This window comes from Giraffa tippelskirchi, chromosome 5 (genome assembly GCF_054371585.1).
Source record: "Giraffa tippelskirchi isolate mGirTip1 chromosome 5, T2T-mGirTip1v1.2.pri, whole genome shotgun sequence".
Taxonomy (NCBI): Eukaryota; Metazoa; Chordata; class Mammalia; order Artiodactyla; family Giraffidae; genus Giraffa; species Giraffa tippelskirchi.
Window position 1 is genome coordinate 27,028,292 of NC_137279.1, and position 21,515 is coordinate 27,049,806.

A 21,515-nucleotide genomic window follows, 5' to 3' on the forward strand; every position below is an offset into this window, starting at 1 on the left:
CAATGGTACTTGGATGTCTTGGCAAAGCTGGGCATTCTCTCCCCTCACCCTCTTCCCTAGCTCCTTCTGACCTTTTGAAGGGGCCTCAGACTTTGGGGATCACAGCAGTCTAGGGTGATTGCTAGTATGCACATTCTCAGGCTTCACCTCAAGATTCTGACTCTGTAGGTCTGCAGAAGGGTCCGGGAATCTTGTATTTTGTATCAAGTGCCCTGGGTGAATTTGATGTGGGGTTTCCATGGATCAGTCTGGGAGAACCCCTGCCATTCACTTCTCTGTGAAGTGAAAGTTGCTCAGTCGTGTTCAATTCTTTGCGACCCCATGGACTATACAGTCCATGGAATTCTCCAGGCCAGAATACTGGAGTGAGTAGCCATTCCCTTCTCCAGGGGATCTTCCTAAACCAGGGATAGAACCCAGGTTTCCCGCATTTCAGTTGGATCCTTTACCAGCTGAGCCACCAGGGAAGCCCACTTCTCTGGGATTCAGTTAATTTTTGAGCAAGGAATGAAGGAGCCACACACTCTGGCTTACCCCTTGCTCCCTGACGTCACCTTTGGCAGCATCCTTTTCCCCTCCCACAGGTGACCCAGAGTGGACATCAGTTACGTGAGCATCCTATTTCAATCCTACTTCTTTCTTTTCCAATCTATTTCCCCCACCCCCACCCCTTTCCCCGGAATCTCTTAGAAAGAGGCACATGGATTTCTGTCTTGTGCTCTCATAAGACTGTGCTATGGTGAGAAAGCCGCCAGTTAGGCCTTTTTGCTCAGATGTCCTGCTCTGTGCCCCAGGCTGCCACTAGCACTCACTCAGTCTTTCACTCAACCAATATTCCTCTTTCCTTGAGCTCCTCCAAGGGGCCAGGTCCTGGGCTGAGTGCTGAGAGTCAGAGGAGACCACTTTCTTGACCGTGGTTCATCTGGACTCTTCAGACTTGGTACACTTGGTACCAAACCCACCGTCCCAGGCCGCCCCCTCCCCTGCCACTTGGATCCCTTTTGTTGTTAGTCTGAACGCTGTGCCCGTGACAGACGTGTTCAGCCGAGCGGCCTGTTCTGTGCTTCCTCTTGGCATCTCTTCCCGTGTCCACAGTACAGATGGGAGCCGTGGGGACTGTTTCTAACACCTTATACCCTGTGGACTTTGTCGGCTTCTTCAGGGTGGGGGGCCAAGGCCCTGGGTGGCAGAGTGGGAGGGCTCTGTCTGTGGTCCCCCTCTAACTGGGAGACCCACCCCCACCAAGCTGGATTGCCTTCTCCCACCAGTGGGGGTCTTTAGATGCAGGCTAGCAAAGGCTGCCCTGGGTAGAGTCTTTCTCCTCTTTTGTACCCCTGAAGAAAACAGCGAGGAGCCCCCTTTTACAGAAAGGGACATAGAGGCAGACATTGTGATCTCTTTGGGCCAGAACCATCTGATGGAATTCTCTGCCAAACTGAAAACGGTCCACTGTCCTATATGGTAGCCGCTGGATTTAGAATGTAGCTAGTACGACCACACAGCTGAATTACAATCTACTTCAAAGGCCACATGTGGCCACTGGCTATGGTATTGGCCGGTCCAGCTGGCCCTAAGTCAGGGCTTGATACCACAGATGGGGCTGTGGCCCATCACAGCCCATGAAGCCCAAGGTGTGTTTTTCCACTGTGCTCTTCTAAGGCTGTCCCGCTTCTCCATGTGGTCTCCGGATCACCTGCCTCAAAACCACTCAGAGCTGTTCAGGTTTTTAAGTTCCTGGATCCTCTGCCAAACCTGGACAGTCAGATATCTGGGGTGGCCCCAGAAATCTGCTCTTGAAACTCATCACCTCCACCCCCAGGTGATTTTGATCTTTTCTGAAATTTGTGAACCAAAGTCTCCAGCATGTTACGTCTTTACTGTCGGGGGGTTTTCTCAGCCTCCGGCGGTCCGCCAGTGCCTTTCTGCCTTTGTCCCCCACCCCCTACCACCCCACTACCTGCACCAGGCCAGTGGCTTTCAAGATGGGGTGCCAAGACCAGTAAACCAGCCTCATCTAAGAACTTGTTAGAACTGCAAACCCTCAGCCTGCCCTAGACCTGCAGAATCAGAAACCCAGAGTGAGCCCTGCAGTCTGGGTTTTAACAGACCCCTCAAGGCAATGCTAATGCAGCTATATCTTCAAACCAATCACTCAGCAAGACTGCTCTAGGAAGCTCCTTTCACTTAAAAATTTCCCCCAAATCTCTTCTGTCTTCTCCTTCCTCTCCCCATCCTGTTCCCTCTTCCCCCTTCCCTCTGTATCCTGGCCTGTCCTCTCTCCAGCTTCCAAGAGCTGCCAAGACATTTCTCCACCCAGGGACTGCTGGGTGTCTGGCAAGATGATCCATCTGCCTTTTACAAGGGTCTTCGGGGATCCTGGCCTTACCCGAGGGGTGGCCCTCATGGGGATGTGACAGGGGAGGCAAGCAGAGCAGTGGCCAGCAGACCGCCACCCCCATCGTCTCTCCCAGCATCCCAGGTGGCGACCAGCTGCTCACCCGATGCCAGAATCTCAGAATAGCAGAGGGCCAGATGGGCCCATTTCTCTGGGGCCCCCAGGCCTGCCTCGTGGGGCAGGCCCCTGCTGCTTCCCCTGGCATCCATCAGCCTGAAGGAAGTTGGCACAGCTCACAGCTGTGCTCAACAGACAGCACTTGTCTGTTTCATGTCTTCCCAGTGTTTACAGAAAGCAGGGGAGCTGGATGCCAGCTCAGATATGGCCGTGCTCCTGATCCACCAAGGAACCTTCCTTGTGCAGATGGTTCACCTCCAAACCCCAGTTTCCTGGTTCCGTGAAATGAGATCCATAGTGCCAACCTGGCTTAGCTCACAGATTTGTGATTGCGTTTACCCAAGCCTATGGATCTGGGAGAGCTTTGCACACTCAGAGGCACCTTACAAACGTGGCTCGTACCACATCAATGCTGGTGAGGGCAGACCTATGCCTCAGGTAACCGACTCGTCCTGGTTAGCTTGGAACATTGATGGTTTCAGCACTGAAAGTTCTGTTATTGTTGTTTAGTTGCTAAGTTGTATCTGACTCTTTTGAAACCCCATGGACTGCAGCCCACCAGGCTCTTCTGTCTGTGGGATTTCCCAAGCAAGAACACTGCTGTGGATTGCCTTTTCTTTCATTACCACTAAGCCACCTGGGAAGCCCACTGGAAGTCCTGCATCCTGGGAAACCCCTCAGTCCTAGGCAAACCAGAACAGTTGGTCTCCCTGTCTGTACCCCAGTGGTTTCCAGATACTCAGCTTTAGCAGCCATGCTCAGCTGCTTTTGCCATATAGAAAGCAATCCTCCTCCCAACCCTACCCTCCCAGCAGTGAAGGTATCACCTGTCTGACTCCTGACCCCCCACCCACCTCCACTGATGGCATTGACCTTCTGACTCTGCTCTCACTTCCAGCTCATTCAGGTCTCTGGGCATTGACTGATGGTCTGGCTGACCCACCACTCAGATTCCAGCTGAGCACATCTTTATTAAATCACGGTTACCCATTTATTTACTGGATCGCTCATTGGATACATACTCATCAGGCCCCGAGTGGGTGCCTGGTGCTGACAAGCTGAGCCAAACCAGCCCTGTCCTCATTTTGCCTAGGGTTTTCTGTCTAGAACCCTTAGCTGGAACCAGAAGGATGCCCTTCCCCAACCTCTCTCTGCATCCGACAAAGCTCCCCGTTCATCTACCTGGGCATGGTACTGGAGCCGCGAACCATGTCAGCTCCTCTCCTGGCTGCTGTTGAGCTCGGGGGTCTCCTCGTTGTGCCATGAACCAGCTGACTCATTCCCACCCCTCACCTTCTCCTTCCTGTGTCTCTACCCCTTACAAAATCCAAATTCCACCCTGTCCTGGGCCCCGACCTTGCTGTAAAGTCTATCTTGTTCATTCCGGCCCCTTTGTGCACAGTCATTGCCTTGCCACAGGCTAGTCATCTGGAGACCGGGGTCCTACCGGGGTGTTTCTCAGGGCCTTCCTCCTGAACTTACCCCCAAGTGGGCAGGGCCACTAGGCACCTACATATCTGCCTCCCTTCGTTCACCTGGAGCACAGAGTAGAGCTTTAGGAAATGCTCTGAGAGGGAGAAAACACACATATGTGGGTTTCTCAGCTGGAAGGACCTTGCTATTATTGTTCTTCAGTCGCTAAGTTGTGTCCAACTCTTTGTGACTCCATGGACTGCAACATGCCAGGCTCCTCTGTCTATGGGATTTCCCAGGCAAGAATCTTGGAGTAGGTTGCCATTTCCTTCTCCAGGGGATCTTCCCAACCCAAGGATCGTCTCCTGAATTGGCAAGCGGATTCTTTACCATGGAGCCACCAGGGAAGCCTAGGAAGGGCCTTAGGCGACTTTGAATCTGGTAGCTGTATTGGCGCAGCTTTGGATGAACCTCCCCTGGCAGGGAGGGCAGCGTATGGAGAGGGCACCTGCAGCCCCACCAGGACTTGCTGGGTTTGGAGAGTAAATACATTCCTCCTCCCTCTTGGAATTTGCGACCCACCGAAAGAGGCAGAAGTGGGATGGATAGGGAGTGTGGCTTGGGCCCTGCTGGCCTCACTCCTCTGCCCTGGACCCTGTTCTCAGGCCCAGCAGCCAGAGGGCCAGGTCTGATGACGTAAGATGATGAGTCCATCGAGTCTGACCCCTGCCCTCATCTTTGTATCGCCTGGTTACTGGTGGTTGGTGCTTTAGTCGCTCAGTCATATCAGACTCTTGCGACCCCATGGACTCTAGCCTGCCAGGCTCCTCTGCCCAGGGGATTCTCCAGGCAAGAATACTGGAGTGGCTTGCCATTTCCGTCTCCAGGGGAACTTCCCAACCCAGGAATCGAACCTGGTCTCCTGCATTGCAGGCAGATTCTTACTGCCCGGTCACTGTATTTCCACAAACATGTGGAAAGTTTGCATTTCAGTTTCCAGAATCTTTGCGTGTGATGGAGTCCCTGAGGGTCTTTGGTTCATTTATTCTGCAGATTATTACAGCGCACTTGTCTGGAACAGAATCCTTGCTAAGTATCCAGCAAACAGTCGTAGATAAAACAGTCCTACATAAAACATAGTCTTCCCCTCATTGTGCTTAAAGTCAAGGATATTTTCAGGAAAAAAAAAAGTGTTTTTTTCTTATATTTATTGAACACTTATCAAATACTCTACTGGGAATTAGGAATGTCATGCCAGCAAGTCTTAACAGCATTCGTCAGGTTATTTTCAGAAAATTAGGCACCAAAAACTCTCTGTGTTTCCATTGTCATTGAAAATTTCCTAAGGTACCCTCTGCTTCCCCAATTTGTCCAGAGAGAGCCTGGACAACTCCCTTTTTAGAATTAGGCTTCTGCAGACCTTTGGAGTCCTAACTCAGAAGCTGAGCATCTTAGGACTATTGGTTGTACTTGGCTGCACAGCTCCCCCGAAGGGGGAGTGTGCACGCGTGCTTAGTCATGTCCAACTCTTTGCAGCCCCATAGATTGTAGCCCACCAGCCTCCTCTGTCCATGAAATTTTTCAGGCAAGAATACTGAAGTGGGTTTCCGCCTCCAGGGGATCTTCCCGACCCAGAGATAGAACCCATGTCTCCTGCAATAGCAGGCGGATTCTTCACCACTGAACCACCTGGGAAGCCCTCCCCACCCCTGCCGCTTGTGTGGAAGAAAATAAGAATCCATTACATCAGTGAATCTTTTCATTGTTTGCTTCTCTGTCCTCAAGCCTAAGCCAAGATCCTAGTTCACTGGGTGTGGAAGCTAGCTGGGGCCCAGCTGGAGGAGACTTGATCATGTGTTTGGGCAGCTGCAGGGGTTTTAGAATGACCAGCAGCTCTTCTCCCCTCCCTGCTGGGCTCCGGTGGTGGCATCAGTGGCTTCCCCAAAGACCATGTGTCCCCATGTGACCATTTCTCCAAGGTGATCGGGCTTCTGCTTGTGGCCAACCCTGATGACCGTGGGCCAGAGCCCTGCCCTCTTGCTGTCACTAAGCCAGCTCCACCTCCTTGCTTCCTGGGCTGACTTGCTGGTTCTGTTCTGTGGGTTCTTTTCAGAGACTTGCTGTTTGCCAGGTGGACGAACCAGTGTTCTGAGCAGTTGTATGCTTAGAGGGACTCTTGCTTCCCCTCCACACCCCTGTCACCGAAAGACTATCTGGAAGGTCTCGTCACTTTATGTGCACTTGTGAAAATCACACAGGGGGGCCTGGTCTAAGTGTTAGTCGCCCATGCTAAGTCACTTCAGTCATGTCCAACTCTGTGCGACCCCATGGACTGTAGCCTGCCAGGCTCCTCTGTCCATGGGATTCTCCAGGCACGAATACTGGAGTGAGCTGCCATTTCCTCCTCTAGGGGATCTTCCCAACCTGTAGATAGAACCCATGGCTCCTGCATTGCAGGCAATTTCTTTACCACCAAGACACTTTGGAAGCCCAAACTCTTGCATTGCAGGGTCGCCTGCATTAAACAACGGAAATAGGTACATTAATCATCCCATTTTCCAGATGGAGTAACTGAGGCACAGGGAAGTTAAGCAACTCGCCCCAAGACCTAGAGCCAGGAAGCAGAGGAAGTAGAATTCAGCCCCAGAGTCCAACTGGAGTCTGGCTGGAGCCCACAGTAGCCACCGCTCTCCTGTCCCCACTGCAACCAACTCTGAAGCCTCACCTGTGTCTGTCCTGAGCTACAACAGAGTCTGAAGTGAGGAATAACAAAGGGACTCTGTCCCTCGAGGGTGCCAGCCTTGGTGGGAAGCTTCTTGTGGCTGCCTTGTGGGTCTGGACTGTGTGGGGCTCCTTGTTGACTGGAAAGGTCATGGGGCAGCTCTGCAAACTCCAGCCAGAGGCTCAGGTGTGGTGAGCAGTCACAGGTGTCCCTGACAGCCTGTCTCTCCCAGGGCTGTGGGTTTCCTGCTTCTCTTGGCCCTAACATGTTAAAGATAACAGAGGTTGGGATTTCCTTGGTGGTCCAGTAGTTATGACTGTGAGCTGCCAATGCAGGGGCCATGGGTTTGATCTTTGGTTGCAGAACTATGATCTCACATGCCATGCAGCGTGAGAAAAAGATAAGAAAATAAAAGATAACAGAGGTTGTAGGAGGGTTTGGCTACTCTCCCTGTTCACCCTGTGAGGTAGGGAGGCGTGATCACCAGCATTCAGGGTGGCATCGGAGGCTCAGAGAGGTTTGTCCTTAAAGCTTAATACTATTTGTCAAAGAAAAAACACTAGGCTTTGTATTGTTTGCACTTCCTACTTTCCTACTGCCTGCCCAGAGTCATGTAGTTACAGGACTATTTGAGTTGCAAATGATAGAAACACTACCGGAATTGACTTATAGTAAGGGAAATCAGTAGCTCCCCATAACTGAATTGGTCAGATGTAAGCAAGCTTTCCTGGTGGCTCAAATGGTAAAGAATCTGCCTGCAATGCAGAAAACTGGGGTTCCATCCCTTGGTTGGGAAGATCTCCTGGAGAAGGGAACAGCAACCCACTCCAGCACCAGTATTCTTGCCAGGAGAATTCCATCGACAGAGGAGCCTGGTGGGCTACAGTCCAGGGGGTTGTAAAGAGCTAGATACAACTGAGTGACTAACACTTTCAAAAGCAAGCTTCAGGCATATCTGCATCCAGAGGCTCAGAGGATGTCATCTCCCAGCTCTCCTTTCATCTGAGCTTTATCCTTTCTAGTTAGGAGGCAAAAATGACCCTGAACAAGTCTAAGCAACATTTTATCTTTTGGAGATTCCAGTGTAGAGAGTCCTTCATTTCCAGTATTTCTAGCAAAAATCCCAGGTCTGACTCTTATTGGCTAGTTTTAATTATTCAATAGCTTTGAGCCAATCACATAGTCCAGTAGCAAGGAATGCATTGATTGGCAGGCTCAGGTCATGTGCCCTTCCTTGGAATAGGTTCAGTTCAGTTCAGTCGCTCAGTCGTGTCCAACTTTTTGTGACCCCATGGACTGCAGTACACCAGGCTTCCCTGTCCATCACCAACTCCCGGAGTTTACTCAAACTCATGTCCATCGAGTCAGTAATGCCATCTAACCATCTCATCCTCTGTCGCCAGCTTCTCCTCCCACCTTCAGTCTTTCCCAGAATCAGTGTCTTTTCCAATGAGTCAGTTCTTCGCATCAGGTGGCCAAAGTATTGGAGTTTCAGCTCTTCCGATGAATATTCAGGACTGATTCCCTTTAGGATTGATTGGTTTGATCTCCTTGCAGTCCAAGGGACTCTCAAGAGTCTTCTCCAACACCACAGTTCAAAAGCATCAATTCTTTGGTGCTCAGCTTTCTTTATAGTCCAACTCTCATATCCATACATGACTACTGGAAGAACCATAGCTTTTGGAATAGGTTGGGATAGAGGTTTGTGAGCCTCCAGAGAAACACAAGCTGAGAGTGGGGTACTAGCCAAAGGAAAGTCAGGGAGAATGTTCATCACAGAAATGGAAGCTGGGAGGCAGAGGCAGGAGCTGTCCTCTGTGAAATGTGAGGATTCCTTCCTTCAGCCAGTGTGTTTGTGCCCCTCACTAGATGTTGTGAGATCAAAGGAAAGCCTTGGATGTAGACACTATCGGGTAATTATTTTGTAGATTTTCTTGAGCACCTAGCCTGGGCCAGGCCCTGTTCTAGAGCTCTGTGGAGGATCCAGGTTTTCTCTTGTCAGTTGTTACTGTCTCCCCCTTTACTTCCTTATTTTCAAGGACCAGCTGGACACTCGCTGTCTCTGAAGTTCTTCATAGTCTCTGGGGCATAAGTCATCACGACCCCTTCTTTCTCTTTCTCCCATCCCTCTGTTTAAGTTTTTTTTTTCAAGTCACACTTGTCCCAGGAAGGCTTGTAGGAGGACCCCGGGAACTGTTGGCTTCCTGAGTGTGGGGCCTGGGTGGGCTTGACTGAGCATCCCACCCCGCCCCGTGTGCCTACTCCCCCGCATGCTGTGAGGTGCCCCTCGCCAGCCCCCGCCATGTCCCTGGTACTGCCGAGCACACCGAGGTCAGTGGCAGCAGCTGGTGCTCTGGGCGCTCCAGCCAGCATCTGGCTTCACTCAGCCTTCCCACAGGAGTCAGATTTTCTGGTCTGCATCTGGAGCTTTGCCGTCTCCCTGGAGAGCATTGACTGGTTTCTTCTGGAGATGACCGGAATTCATAGCATCCCCAGCAGGCAGCAGCTACCTTCTCACAGCAGGGCAGGGAGTGGGCAGCCTGGGAAGCCGAGAATTTAGCAAAAGGGCATAGTTGGCTTGCCTTTGTTCCTGGTGTAGCCTAGGGCAGAGGTACTGGTTCCCATTTCATTCAGTATCAGCTCCAGGGAGGAGAACAAGCCTTACCCTAAGACAAGTCCCTGGACCTAGTGCCCTAAATATGGGGATGATGGAGACCATGTACCAGGTGCTCAAGGCCATGGAGCCAGACTGCCTGGGTATAAATTATTCCCAGCTCCTTAACTCCTCTGAGCCTCAGTTTCTCCATCTGTAAATTGGGGATGCTATTCCTATCCAGCAGGGCTTTGTGGGGATGAAATGAGATGACCTGTGCACAGGACTTAGCATGATGCTTGGCACATAGTAGGTTCTCAGGAAACATCATTTATATTAGCCTTATACCAGAATAGGCACTGGAGTGATACAAGGCTTGCTAAAAAGGTGCCAGGTTGGAAAAGTCCAGGGTCAGTGATCCGTAGGAGATAAAATCTGTGGGGCAAGGTGAAGCTTGTCAATGAGATTTTCAGAGATAGCACCCGTTCCAGTTATCAGAGACTTACAAGTTGCGAGAAGCCCACAGTGGGGCCCTTGGGGACAGTGCTTCATCTTTCCGAGCCTCGGGTTCTTCATCTTGTAGTGGGAATGAGGGAAGCCACCTGGCAAGACCTGCTATACAGTAGGTACTTAATAAATGGAGTTGCTGATTTGTTAGCTTCCGAGGTGGCCCTACTGATAAAGAAACCGCCTACCAATGCAGGAGTCATAAGAGATGAGGGCTCAATCCCTGGGTTGGGAAGATACCCTGGAAGAGGGCATGGCAACCCATTCCAGTATTCTTGCCTCAAGAATCCCATGGACAGAAGAGCCTGGCAGGCTACAGTCCATGGGGTCGCACAGAGTCGGACAGGACTAAAGTGATTTAGTATGCATGCATGCTGCTTTATTAATAAGCCATGTTGAATGGGTTGCAAATAATAAGAAGATGTTTGTTAAGTATGGGGTTTCGTTGATGTGGGCAGTACTGGAAGTGCCTTTTCGTCGGGTGGGAAATGTGTGCATCCAGCCGTGTCCCCACTGGGTACTCTTCTGCCTGTTGGGATATTGAGTCTTGGCCATGACTGAGCTTTTACTTTGTTTTCCGTGGTGTACGGTCCATGTCCAGGCTCTGTGCTGAGCAGGGATGAGGCGAGGTAAATGACAGGAATGGGCACAGAGATCCACGGGTGAGCCCTAGAATGAAAGGACGCATGAGTGAGCCTTGAGCCTTGGGGAAGTCATTGGACTTCGTCCCCTCACAGACTCAGGACTGCCAGATCCAATGGCCATGGCTGAGCCTTCACCCAGCCCAGCCGCCCCCATGAAGAGCCCTGCCTCCCACTGCAGGGTGCCCTGCCAGGGGTGCACCGGTGTTTCAGCTGCAAACAGCAGGTGCTTACAGGAAGGCATTCAAATCAGAGGAGGGCTGCTTTATAAGGACACAAAGGCAACCTCAAGAAGTCCAAGGCCAGCCACGTGGAGTCTGGATGCTAATACTGGAGGCCTGGGACAGTGTCCTCTCTCCAATCCCACCCGCTAAGAATTTCCAAGGATTCTCCCTAACTACTCGTTTTGCTTTACTGCTCTGCCAGGGGGATCTGCTTTTGCATGACTTTTTTCAATCTCTTGAGATGCCTGGGAGACAGAGAATCTGCTTGGTCTCAGCTTCATCCATAGCTTGTGAGACCCTGGGTCAGGTGACTGTTCCATCTGCTGTGTCTGTCAGGGTGGGCGAGGCCCCTGATATATGGAGCTGCTGCCTTCCAGGGCCGTGGGAAAGCAGTTAAGTTAAGGAGACAGACTGACTCATCGTGTCCAGTACAGGTGTTCCTCCTGAGCTGGCACACCTGCAGAAACTGGAAACACACTTCCTCTCCAGCAGCCCTTACAGTCTTTGATTCCTTTTAAGCATTCACTGTTATATTGAGCCCTGAATGGATCTCACCGTAGCATCCACCCTTGGCCCATCTCCTACCATTTGAGGATCTTACATGCTAAATCTGTTTCCTTGATATGCTGACCCCCCTGACAGCCACTGTGGCCCATGAGCCAGTACACCTTCCTGCACGAGCTTCCTTTCTCTTAGCATCATTTTTTTTCCCAGCCAGGGCAGAGCAGATTGTGCTGGGGAAGTTGGAGGATGGGATGTCCTGCCTTGATCCGCCCAGCTTGACTTAACCTTCTAGTCTCCTCGTCTCCCACCGGGAGCCCTTTGTGAGCGCGGAGAGAGCTGCTGGCTTCCCGCATATCCGAGCCGCATATCCGAGGAAAGAAATGTTCCCTAGACCAAGCCGTGTGTTCCTGGCTCTCCTGATGTTTAAGAAGACTCCTCAGGAGCCTGGGGATGTCAGGTGGACCCCCCTGGCAGCAGGCAAGAAGAGAAGGAACTAGGAACTCCATGCAATGCATTTAGGGCCCATGGGGCTGGTATTATAGCCCTGGGCCAGGCCACAGACCTATGGAATTAGGTCATAGTTCTGCAGCCCACCCAACACCACCACCCCCCAGCGCTGAGAGCTCTTAGGTCAGAAGGAAGAGACATCCAGGGACAAGTTCACGTCCTCCTTTTGGGGTCCATAAGCAGCGTCCACGGCCAAATAAACAGCACTTGCCTCTTGGCAAGGGGGTCCTCTGAACATGTGCATGCAACCAGGAGATACAGAAAGAGGAGGTTGGAGAGAAAAACAATACATTCAATGCCGCCCCGTTGAAATAGGAGATTGAATTTCTCTGCCTGGAAATGTTTAACTTGAGTCAGCCACCTACCTCCCTTTCCAAACCAGACCTGCCTGGGTTGGAGGTCTGGTTTTTCTCCCCGCCCCCCAACTTCCCCCGTATGAGCTTTTTGCAGGTGTGCATGCAGAGCAAATGTTAATTTGGAAGGAGATTTATAGCTTTCTCCGGAGATCGGGAGCAGGAACCATTTCCTGAGCAGTGGGGTTATTGTGGGTTAATTTTCCTGATTACTGAAGGAATCTTAGCGGAAGACTCTTGGGTCCTGCCTACCCATGGTCTCTGCTAAAATCTGTGCTGTCGGCTCACCTGGAGAGGGGCCAGAGGGCTGCTGTTCCCTCATCCCCTGCCTCCTGGGCTTGGGCTCTGATGTACGGGTCTCCTGGATGAAGAGCGACCAGAGTGTGCGTGGGGGTTCACTGCGGATGCCTGGAATGTCCGCAGCTATGTGCCCTCCGCCACCGGGGAAGGAGCGACCTCCCAGTCTGGGCTGGTGAGCCGCCTGCAGCTCCCCGAGGGAGGTGGCAGCAAGCCCACAGCACGCGGAGCTTTTTCTTATTACAAGTCCAGTCACAATGCTAACACCTGCTCCTGGTTAGGATGCTTGCTTCTTCAATTGGCTTATTTTCAGCTGCTTTGCCCAACTTAGAAACAGTTCTGAAGCATCGACGAAGTGTGATGTGTGTGTTGTTTTGTGTACACTCCCCAGCCTCCCGGGTCCATTCACCCCGGTTATGTACATGTGCGCTCAGTCGTGTCTGACTCTTTGTGACCCCATGGACTGTAGCCCACCAGGCTCCTGTCCATGGGATTCTCCAGGCAAGAATACTGGAGTGAGTTGCCGTTTTCTTCTCTAGGGGATCTTCCCGACCCAGGGATTGAACCTGCATCTTTTGTGTCTCCTGCATTGGCAGTCGGATTCTTTACCCACTGAGCTACCTGGGAAGTTACACATATCTCTTCTCTTTCCCCTTGAGCAGCCTCAGTGATCCAGACTGTTTCAAATGCATCAGGAAAGATGTGCGTGAAAGGCCGGATGTTCCAGGGTTAAAGTTTGTGGACTGGGGAGGAGGAAGAGGAACAGTCTAGAAGTTCTCACCAGAGTAGGGCAGGAGGAGGCTGGCTTGTGAGAATAAAATACAGTTGACCCTTGAACAACATGGGTTTGAACTCCTCAGGTCCACTTATACATGATTATTTCAGTAGTAAATACTGCACTATTACACATCTTCAGATAGTGGAATCTAACAAGATTCTGAGGGCTGACTGTAAGTTACATGCAGATTTTCGACTGTGTGGAGGGTAGGCACCCTAACCCCAAGTTGCTCAAGGGTCAACTGTCTGTGGGCTTCCCAGGTGGCACTAGTGGAAGAAAAAACCTGTCTGCCAGTGCAGGAGACATTAAGAGACATGGGTTCAATCCCTGGGTTGTGACGATCCCCTGGAGGTGGGCATGGTAACCCACTCCAGTATTCTTGCCTGGAGAATCCTATGGACAGAGGAGCCTGGCGGACTACAGTCCATGGGGTTGCAGAGAGTCAGACACGCCTGACTGAAGCGACTTTGCTCGCACGCACGCAGCTATGTATAGACCAACAAAACGTCTTTGACCTGCTCAGAACCATTCACCTCCAGTTCCTCTCTTTCTCATTCTGTTCATTCCTTCATTCAAGCTGGACACTTGGATTCCGCTGCAGGCAAGCCTAGAACCTGCTCTTCTTTCATTGGAGTCGTTTTCCCTTGGGGTGGGGGGAGGGCTGTGGAAGAGAGAGACTTCAAAGGAAAGCATGTTTGGTCTTGAAAGTACCTCTGGCCAGGAGATCACAGTCCTGGGGAGTTTCAGCCTGATGTAAGGCTTCCCTTGCCCCCAGCTCATGCCCTAGACTAACCTCAGCTCTCAGGACTGTACTTGGTACTGAGGCACATACTATGTGGCTCCTGCTAGGAGCTTCCAGAAAGACCTAGAAGGATGCTGTTCTGTGCAAGAGATTTCCTAGTCTGGGGTGGCATGGTCATTTGTATTCCTCCAAGGAAGACAGCCTAGGCACTGGTCACTGTGGGTGGAAATTCTGTATCGTCCCTCTGTCTTCTTACTTTTTTTTAAGATTGAGGGGCTGGGACACAGTTGTGTGTTTTGTTGAACTGGGGGTGAGCCGTGCGTGCATGCACCAGTATGTGTGGGGCGGAGTGGGGGATGGCGAGCAGTGGGGTTTTTTCAATTTACATTTTTTGAATTCTTTTCTCCTCTGCTCTCCCAGGAGGCAACGTGCGGAGTGGAGTAAGCATTTGACCTTTGGGAAATGTTGGTGGAGTGGGCCAGACAGAGGGGGAGATGTTTGGTGGCAAACTGGCGGCAGCTCAAAGCAGGAATTCAAGTTGCATCTCTGCCTTTCTCAGCCCATAAACAGGGAAAAGCGAGGGAGGGAGGGCAGCAAGATAGAAGGGGCTTCCATGCCTCCAGATTAGGATCTCGTGGACACTGCCTCAGCGACCAGCCTGAGCTGCTGCGAGCCCCACTCTGGAGACTACTCAACAAGAAATGTTCTACCGGGGGAGTTTGGGTCAGGAGTTTCCAGGAGAAGCCCCTGGGGATCCAAGGACAAGGCTATTGGACAGGGGTTGTGAAGGGGCTCTCGGAACAGAAGGCAGTGGCTTCTGGAAGGTGGAGGGGCAGGGTGAAGAACTGACTTGCACAGAGCACTCAGACTGTGCCAAGCACCGTTCTTATATGTGTATAGTCTGTGTGTCTATATGGGCTGCACATGTGTAATCACTCATGTCATCCTCACAGCAGCCCATAAGATGGGTACTGTTATTGCCCCATTTTACAGGTAAGGGAACTGAGGCAGGAAGAGGTCAGTAAGTGTCTGCGACTCAAATTCAGGTCAACTCTGAGGTGTTTCTGGTCACTCAGCTCAGGTACTTAGTGAGGATCTGTCAAAGCTAGAAGTCAGATGTGCAGCTTCTGAGTTCAGGTGGCACTTTCTTATGCAGGGAGAAGTTCTGTGCACAGATGTAATAACTCAGGGACTTGAGTTTGCCCTCCTCATCCCACTGCTCTCCCCTCCCCACCACCAAGACAAATATCACTTATTTTTCTGTGTCTCGATTATACATTTGGTTCATAGACAACACTGCTGAAACTCCCCGGGTTAAATAAGGTTATTTAAATCCTGAAAGTTGTAGCATAGTGGGAGAAGGGACACAGCTGTAAGGCCTCCATTGGTCCCAGGTGGCACTAGTGGTAAAGAACCTGCCTGCCAATGCAGGAGACATAAGAAACGCAAGTTCAATCCCTGGGTCGGAAAGGTCCCGTGGAAGAGGGCATGGCAACCCCCTCCAGTATTCTTGCCTGGAGAATCCCATGGATAGAGGAGCCTGGCGGGCTACAGTCCATGGGGTCATGGAGAATCAGTCACGACTGAAATGACTTATCACTTGATGCCTCAGAATGGATGATTGCAAAGGCCTCTGGAGATGGGATGGACTGGGGGTGCCCCAGGCCCTTTGAACAGATTGGGGAACTAGGAGGACAGGAGCGGACCAAACAGTCCAGAGAGGCAGGGCTGTACCTAGCCGTCTGCACAGGTGGAGTAGGCGAGTGTCAGGGCGAAGACCAAGGTGGGAGAAGTGGGCCCAGGCCTCATGCATCTTAGGATCTCTGGGTGAGCTGGCCAAGTGGAGAAGCCATTCCTTGGACCTTGGTTGACTGCCCCTTAATGAAGACAGTAAAACCCACCATTGTAATCTTCCCAGAGGTTTGGGTGGTAAGCATAAGAGAGGTGAGAGCACTGTGAAGAAAAAGTGAAAAGCACTGTACTCAGCTTAACAGTATCAGCCCGAGTGCAGGCAGCCTCTGAATGTGAAGACGCTTTTGCTCCAGCCTGGGCAGAAGGCCTCCAGCCGGCCTTGCTAGCTGGTGTGCATCCTGTATTTCCATTTGAGCTCTGTTTGTTAGGATTTGGGGTTGGGGGGGTGCCCAGGCAAGTGGAAGAAGAGCATTCTGGGAAGAAGCATCTCAGGGGAGCCAGCCAGCCCTGGTCTCGGCGCTTTCATCTCCTCGTCTGTAACGTGGGCATCACATCACCCTCCGAGGTGTGCCTGGCACATGGAGGTTCCTCTGTTCCTGGGATGCTGAGCACGGTCCCTGTCCTTCCAGATACAGGTTGTTGAAGATATAGTCATGCCAGAGACCAAGCAGGGTTTCCTGTGAACCAGCCCACGTGTCCCGGGCCTGCTCTTTCTCAGCCCAAGGTAATTTTTCAATTAACTCGATTGGCTGGAAACCGGGGCGCCCTTGGAGTGTGGGAAAGCGTCCCAGGCCGGAAGGGCCCTCCCCTCTGCCCCCCGCTGGCTTGGGCTCCACTTCCAGAGGGAGGATCCAATTTCACATCAGGACACCAGGACGTGATCCCAGTACCCCTCTGAAAAATCCCAGATGGCGCCTTCTGGAAGCCCCTGTGGGCTCCACGCTGGCGGCCAGCCTGTCCTCCTCCCCTGCCCCCGCCCAGGCTCCCTGACCCGGGCTCCGGCGGTGAGAGCCTCGGGAGGTTTCATTACTGACTTTATTGCTAAACAATTTCAAAAGGCGGCCCCGCTAGTTTTCATAAGTGAAACATTTAAAGTATGCAAAGCATATTTTATTTCTTCCTGGAGCAGCTGCTCAGTTGGGCTGGAGAATAATCAGGAGCAAGTTACAGGGATCAGCGTACCACCCTGCAGCTCACAGGCTCCACAGCCTTGGGCACCTCACAGGGCGGGAGCCCAAGACACCCTCTTCCTTCATTGCCGCCTCCATGGGGTCAGACATCCTCCTGATTGCATCAGAATTGGCTGCCAGCATTGGCTGAGGGCTCACTCCGTGCCAGGCCCCAACTTGGAGCTTTTTATCTGTTGCTCATAGGCTGTCACTGCATCCCTGGGAGACAGATACCATTGTTACCTTCATTCCCCATATGAGGACACAGAAATGACCTGCTGGGGTCCAACAGCTAGTCAAGAACTAAGCCAGGATGTGATCCAGGTAGCGGATTCCAGGGCTGCTGCTCTGAACCATCGTTGTTGCAGTTTTATAGGTGAGGAACTTGAAGGACGTAGAGGTCAAGTCATAGTGGGAGACACCCATTCTTGGTTCACCTTCTGAAGCAGCATTTGAGACAGTGGGCCTTCCAGGTTTGCCGTTTGTCTGGGCTGCGCCTGGATCTGGTTTAAATTCTTCTGAAAGCCCAGCTCTGGTTGAGATACGGATCTCGGGAATTTCAGACTCGGCCGCCCTCGTGTACTGGCGTTGTTAGGAGAGCCCTGGCTGGGCCCTGGTCGCCCACTTCTCTGTAATTATTTACATCTGCGGGGGCCTGTGACTTGCTGCACACGTATTTAACCCCTGAGTTGATTGATGCCTAAGAAACACTGAGCAGAGCATTCCAGCCAAAGAGTGTTTCCACTTTGCTTCCGGGTTAGTGGCCTAGCAGTCAAGGCAGTTGGTTCCAGACACTGTCCTCTGGGCCTCAGTTTAAAGTAGAAAGTGTTAGTTGTTCAGTCATGTCCGACTCTTTGCAACCCCATGGACTGTAGCGCACCAGGCTCCTCTGTCCATGGGATTTCCCAAGCAAGAATACTGGAGTGGGTTGCCATTCCCTCCTCTAGTGGATCAGGATCAAACCCAGGTCTCCTGCATTGCAGGCAGATTCTTTTCTGTCTGAGCCACCAGAGACTCAGTTTGACTGTCTATAAAATGGGGATATATGGGACTTCCTTGATGGTCCAGTGGTTAAGACTCCGTCCTTTCACTGCAGGGGGCAAGGGTTTGATCCCTGGTTGGGGAACTAAGATCCTCCTTGCCACACAATGTGGCCTAAAAAAATATATATATATATATATTATTATTATTTTTTAATAAAATGGGGATATAAATGTCTTCCTTCCCCCGGGCTTCTTAGGAAGGGAGCCCTCCTGCTGGGAACTAGACCAGGGAGAACCCGCTCTGACCAGTCGACCAGCAGCTTCAGTCTCCTCTCTGTATTCTGATAACGGGTGGAGAAGGAAACAGATGCAGGTGTTTTGCTGCTGACTCAGACTCGGGTGGGAAAGAAGGCAAGGGCTGGGCTCTCCCTGCAGTGGTGAGGCCTCAGTCAAGTTGCTTCCTCCTGGTTGGCCATGAGCTTTGTGCTTGACACATGGATGGGCCACATTATGAATTGGTGGGTGTAACCAATGCAGGGACTTCTTTCTTTTTCCTCCTTGTGTTTTGGTAATTTTTTTCCCCTAGAGGGTGGATGCTGAAGCTGAAGCTCTAATGCTTTGGCCACCTGATGTGAAGAGCCGACTCATTGGAAAAAGCCCTGACGCTGGGAAAGATTGAGGGCAGGAAGAGAAGGGGGCAGCAGAGGATGAGATGGTTGGATGGCATCACTGACTCAATGGACATGAGTTTGAGCAAACTTAGGGAGATAGTTAGGGACAGAGAAGCCTGGCATGCTGCAGTCCATGGGGTCACAGAGAGTCAGACACAGCTTAGCAACTGAACAACAATGACAAGGGTGGAGAAGAGGGAGGAGGGATGGGAGGAGGGAGTCACATATGGGAGGGTGGAGAGGGAAATGGGCAGTGCCACCCCGTGGTCTCTATCTCTCTCCTGGATCCGTTCCTTTATGAGCCAAGCCTTGGAGAGGGGAGAAACTTGCGGTGAGAGCAAACACTGGGGGACCTAGCTGATTTTACCAAAGTTTGAAAAAAGGCCCAGTTCCAGTTCTGCCCCACTCTTTGACCTGGCATTTATTAATAGTTTGAGAAATATGCACAGCATGGCATTTAGGGCTGGGAACCTAGTCCAGTTAAGAACATGAGCTTTGCAATCAAACAGACTTGGGATCTGAGTTGGGATCCACCATGCCACCTGGACCAGCCCTGTTACCTTAAACAAGGCTGTCCACTTGTCCTGGTCTTCATCTCTCCATCTCCATTTGCATGTGTGCAAAAAGGAGAAGATGTAGCACTGTTCGCAGTGAGAGAATTGGGTGGTCCGAGGCTTAGGGCCAGGTACATAGTGAGCACCTGAAGGGGACTTAGAGCTTCACGCCAAGGAAGGCTGAAGGGTTAGTGCTTGCAGACCTCACCAGATGGGAGAAGAAGAGAAAGGCTGATTTGTGCAGGGGAGGTCTGGAAATGGCCTCAAGGCAGAACTTGAAAGTTTGTGCCTTCCAGGATTTCAACCCAGGGGGACTGGTCACTGATGTCAAAGAAAAGCTAGAATTAAAGTACACGTTGGGGTAGGTGCTCACCGGTTTTATGGAGGTGAATTCCATTGTCTGTTTTGCTCGTCTGGTTTCTGAAGGACAGTGATACAACTTCGAGTGCTTAGCACATAATAGGTGGCCTTAGGTTTGTGGGTTGCTGAGCACCCAGAAACTGGTCCCTGACAGAAGTAGTTTATCAGTAGTTTATCAGAGTTCTCTTACAGTTGCAAGGGATAGAAAATGCAACCCAAACTTGCTTAAGAATGTATTGGCCCACATAACTGAAAAGTTCAGGAGTAGATTCTGGCTTCAGGTGTGGTGTGATCCAGGACACGAATATTATCTGGATCCAGTCTTTGCCTTGTTTTGGTGCTCCCTTCTTGGTGGCAGGATGGCCACCAGCACCTCCAGGCTCCATCCTCTCATCCATCATTAAAAAGAGCATCTCTCGTTCCAGATACTGACTGATTGGACTGACCTGTGTCATGTGCTTCCCCTCCTAAACCAATCACAGGGGCCAGGACATCTCAGCTCTCTTATTGGTCTGCTTGGGTCTTATCTCCACCTTTGAACCACATTCCCATGATTCCTGCCCAGCAAGTGGATAAGAGTGGGCTCCTTAAGGGCCCTAAGGAGGCCTGGCCTAGACACCTGGCTTTGGGACCAGGCAATCACTGTTGCCGCAGACCATCAGGGACTCAGCATTTAGGTGATAGGAGGGGGCTCACCTTTCCACCCTTAGACAGATGCTGTATTTGGGCAGTGTGTATTAATTCTGAAGCTAGAATCACCTGCTGAGTGGCTGTTAAAGACCCCTGAGGACTCTAGGCTCCTACTGGCTGTCAGTGCTTGGCAGCATCAAGCCACATGTCCAGAAAGTCTGCCAGAGACTGTTCTTTCTGGGCTTCAAGAGCAGTGGACACAGGAAGCAAAGATCAGGCCAGGCCACCTGCAGGGACCATGTTCTGCAGCACAGATCCTCGGGTTTGGGTGTGCCTGAGAATGAGGGAGCTATGTTCTGGAGGTTTGTGATTCCTTCAGTTCCCCCAGGTCATCTCTGCTTTAGAACCTGTGACCATCACCGTTCCAGGGCTGGTGCCTAGCACATGACTGGTGCTGAGTTGGTGCTTGAAGAGAGACAGTCGAAGGCTTCCCTGGTGGCTCAGTGGTATCTGCCTGCAATGAAGGCAGATCTGTGTTTGATCCCTGAATCAGGAAGATCCCCTGGAGAAGGGCATGGCAACCCACTCCAGTATTCTTGCCTGGAAAATTCCAGGGACACGGGAGGCTGGCAGGCTACAGTCCATGGGGTCAAAGAGTCAGACACAACTGAGCGACTTAGCACGCACACATGCATGAGGTACGGTCAAAGGAAGCAAATCCCTTCCCTGGAGAGAATCAGATTCCTGGGGCGCGGAGCTGGATGGGCACAGCTCTTCATGAGAAACGGGGGCTTCCCCTCCTCAAGATTGTGGAAGAGGATTAGCTTGGCAGTCAGGAGCCCAGGATGGTGTGGCTGGAAGGTGTGTTTATGCACCAGCAGCTGCACTGAAACAGCTCTGCAGGAAAGATGGATTAAACAATGCCTCAAAGAAAATACAGTTACTGTGAAATATGAGAAAAAGACCAAGGCTGTATCACCTGGTACCTGCCAGGCCCACCCCCACCCACTTATAGTAAGAATTACCAGGTGGTTCTCCTGGGCCCTGGAGTGGCCTTGGGATTAATACTGTTGAGAAGCGGCTGGGAGGTTTTTGAGAATCTCCTTTTGTTTGGTGAGTGCTGTATTGTGTCCCATCACCCCAAAAGCTTTAAGCGTCAGGATCACATGGCAGAGAGAGAAAGAACATGGAAATCTCTAGCAAAGCAAGTTTCCAGCTCTTGTTTGCCTGCCACTTGCCCTGTTCCTGGTTTCTTGGATCTGTCTCATGTGCAGGTGACAGGAGGGGGAGGGACAGGAGAGTAGGCATGATGAACAGAGGTGGTCCAAGAGGGCTGTTTTCAGCTCACTATACAAAAACCAGGTAGGAGGGGAGCCCAGGCTGGGTCTGCGAGGACCAATCAAGCAAAAAGAAGTGATTTCAAGTCTCTTCTTCTTAGTCCTGGAGGCCCAGCCCTCAGGCTGCTCTTCCCAGATTTGTCTCTCCACAGACCATTACGTTCAAGTCCCATCTGACTCAGTGTCCCTGTGGAATTCCAGTCATTTACAGAGCTTTGAGGAACCTTCAAGGCTGAGTCTAGAACCGAGGGCCACATTGCTTCTGTTGCCCCTGCTGACCTGACTAAATCCAGGACTCCTGGCCCCACTTGGCTGTAGGGTCACAG

The 21,515-nt window shown here is 51.5% G+C and overlaps 1 protein-coding gene across 3 annotated transcripts in view; it reads left to right on the forward strand.

The window, feature by feature from the left end:
• The window catches only part of KAZN (kazrin, periplakin interacting protein), a 1,354,882-nt gene that overhangs the window by 1,187,153 nt on the left and 146,214 nt on the right, over window positions 1-21,515 (forward strand). Inside the window, exon 1 of one of the 3 annotated variants that reach the window (XM_081492181.1) lies at window positions 16,949-17,030. The exons of the other annotated variants lie outside the window; for them this stretch is intronic. The gene's annotated coding sequence lies outside the window, so the exon portion shown is untranslated. Of the gene's footprint in view, window positions 1-16,948; window positions 17,031-21,515 lie in introns of those variants that run through there. 3 annotated transcript variants of the gene reach the window in all.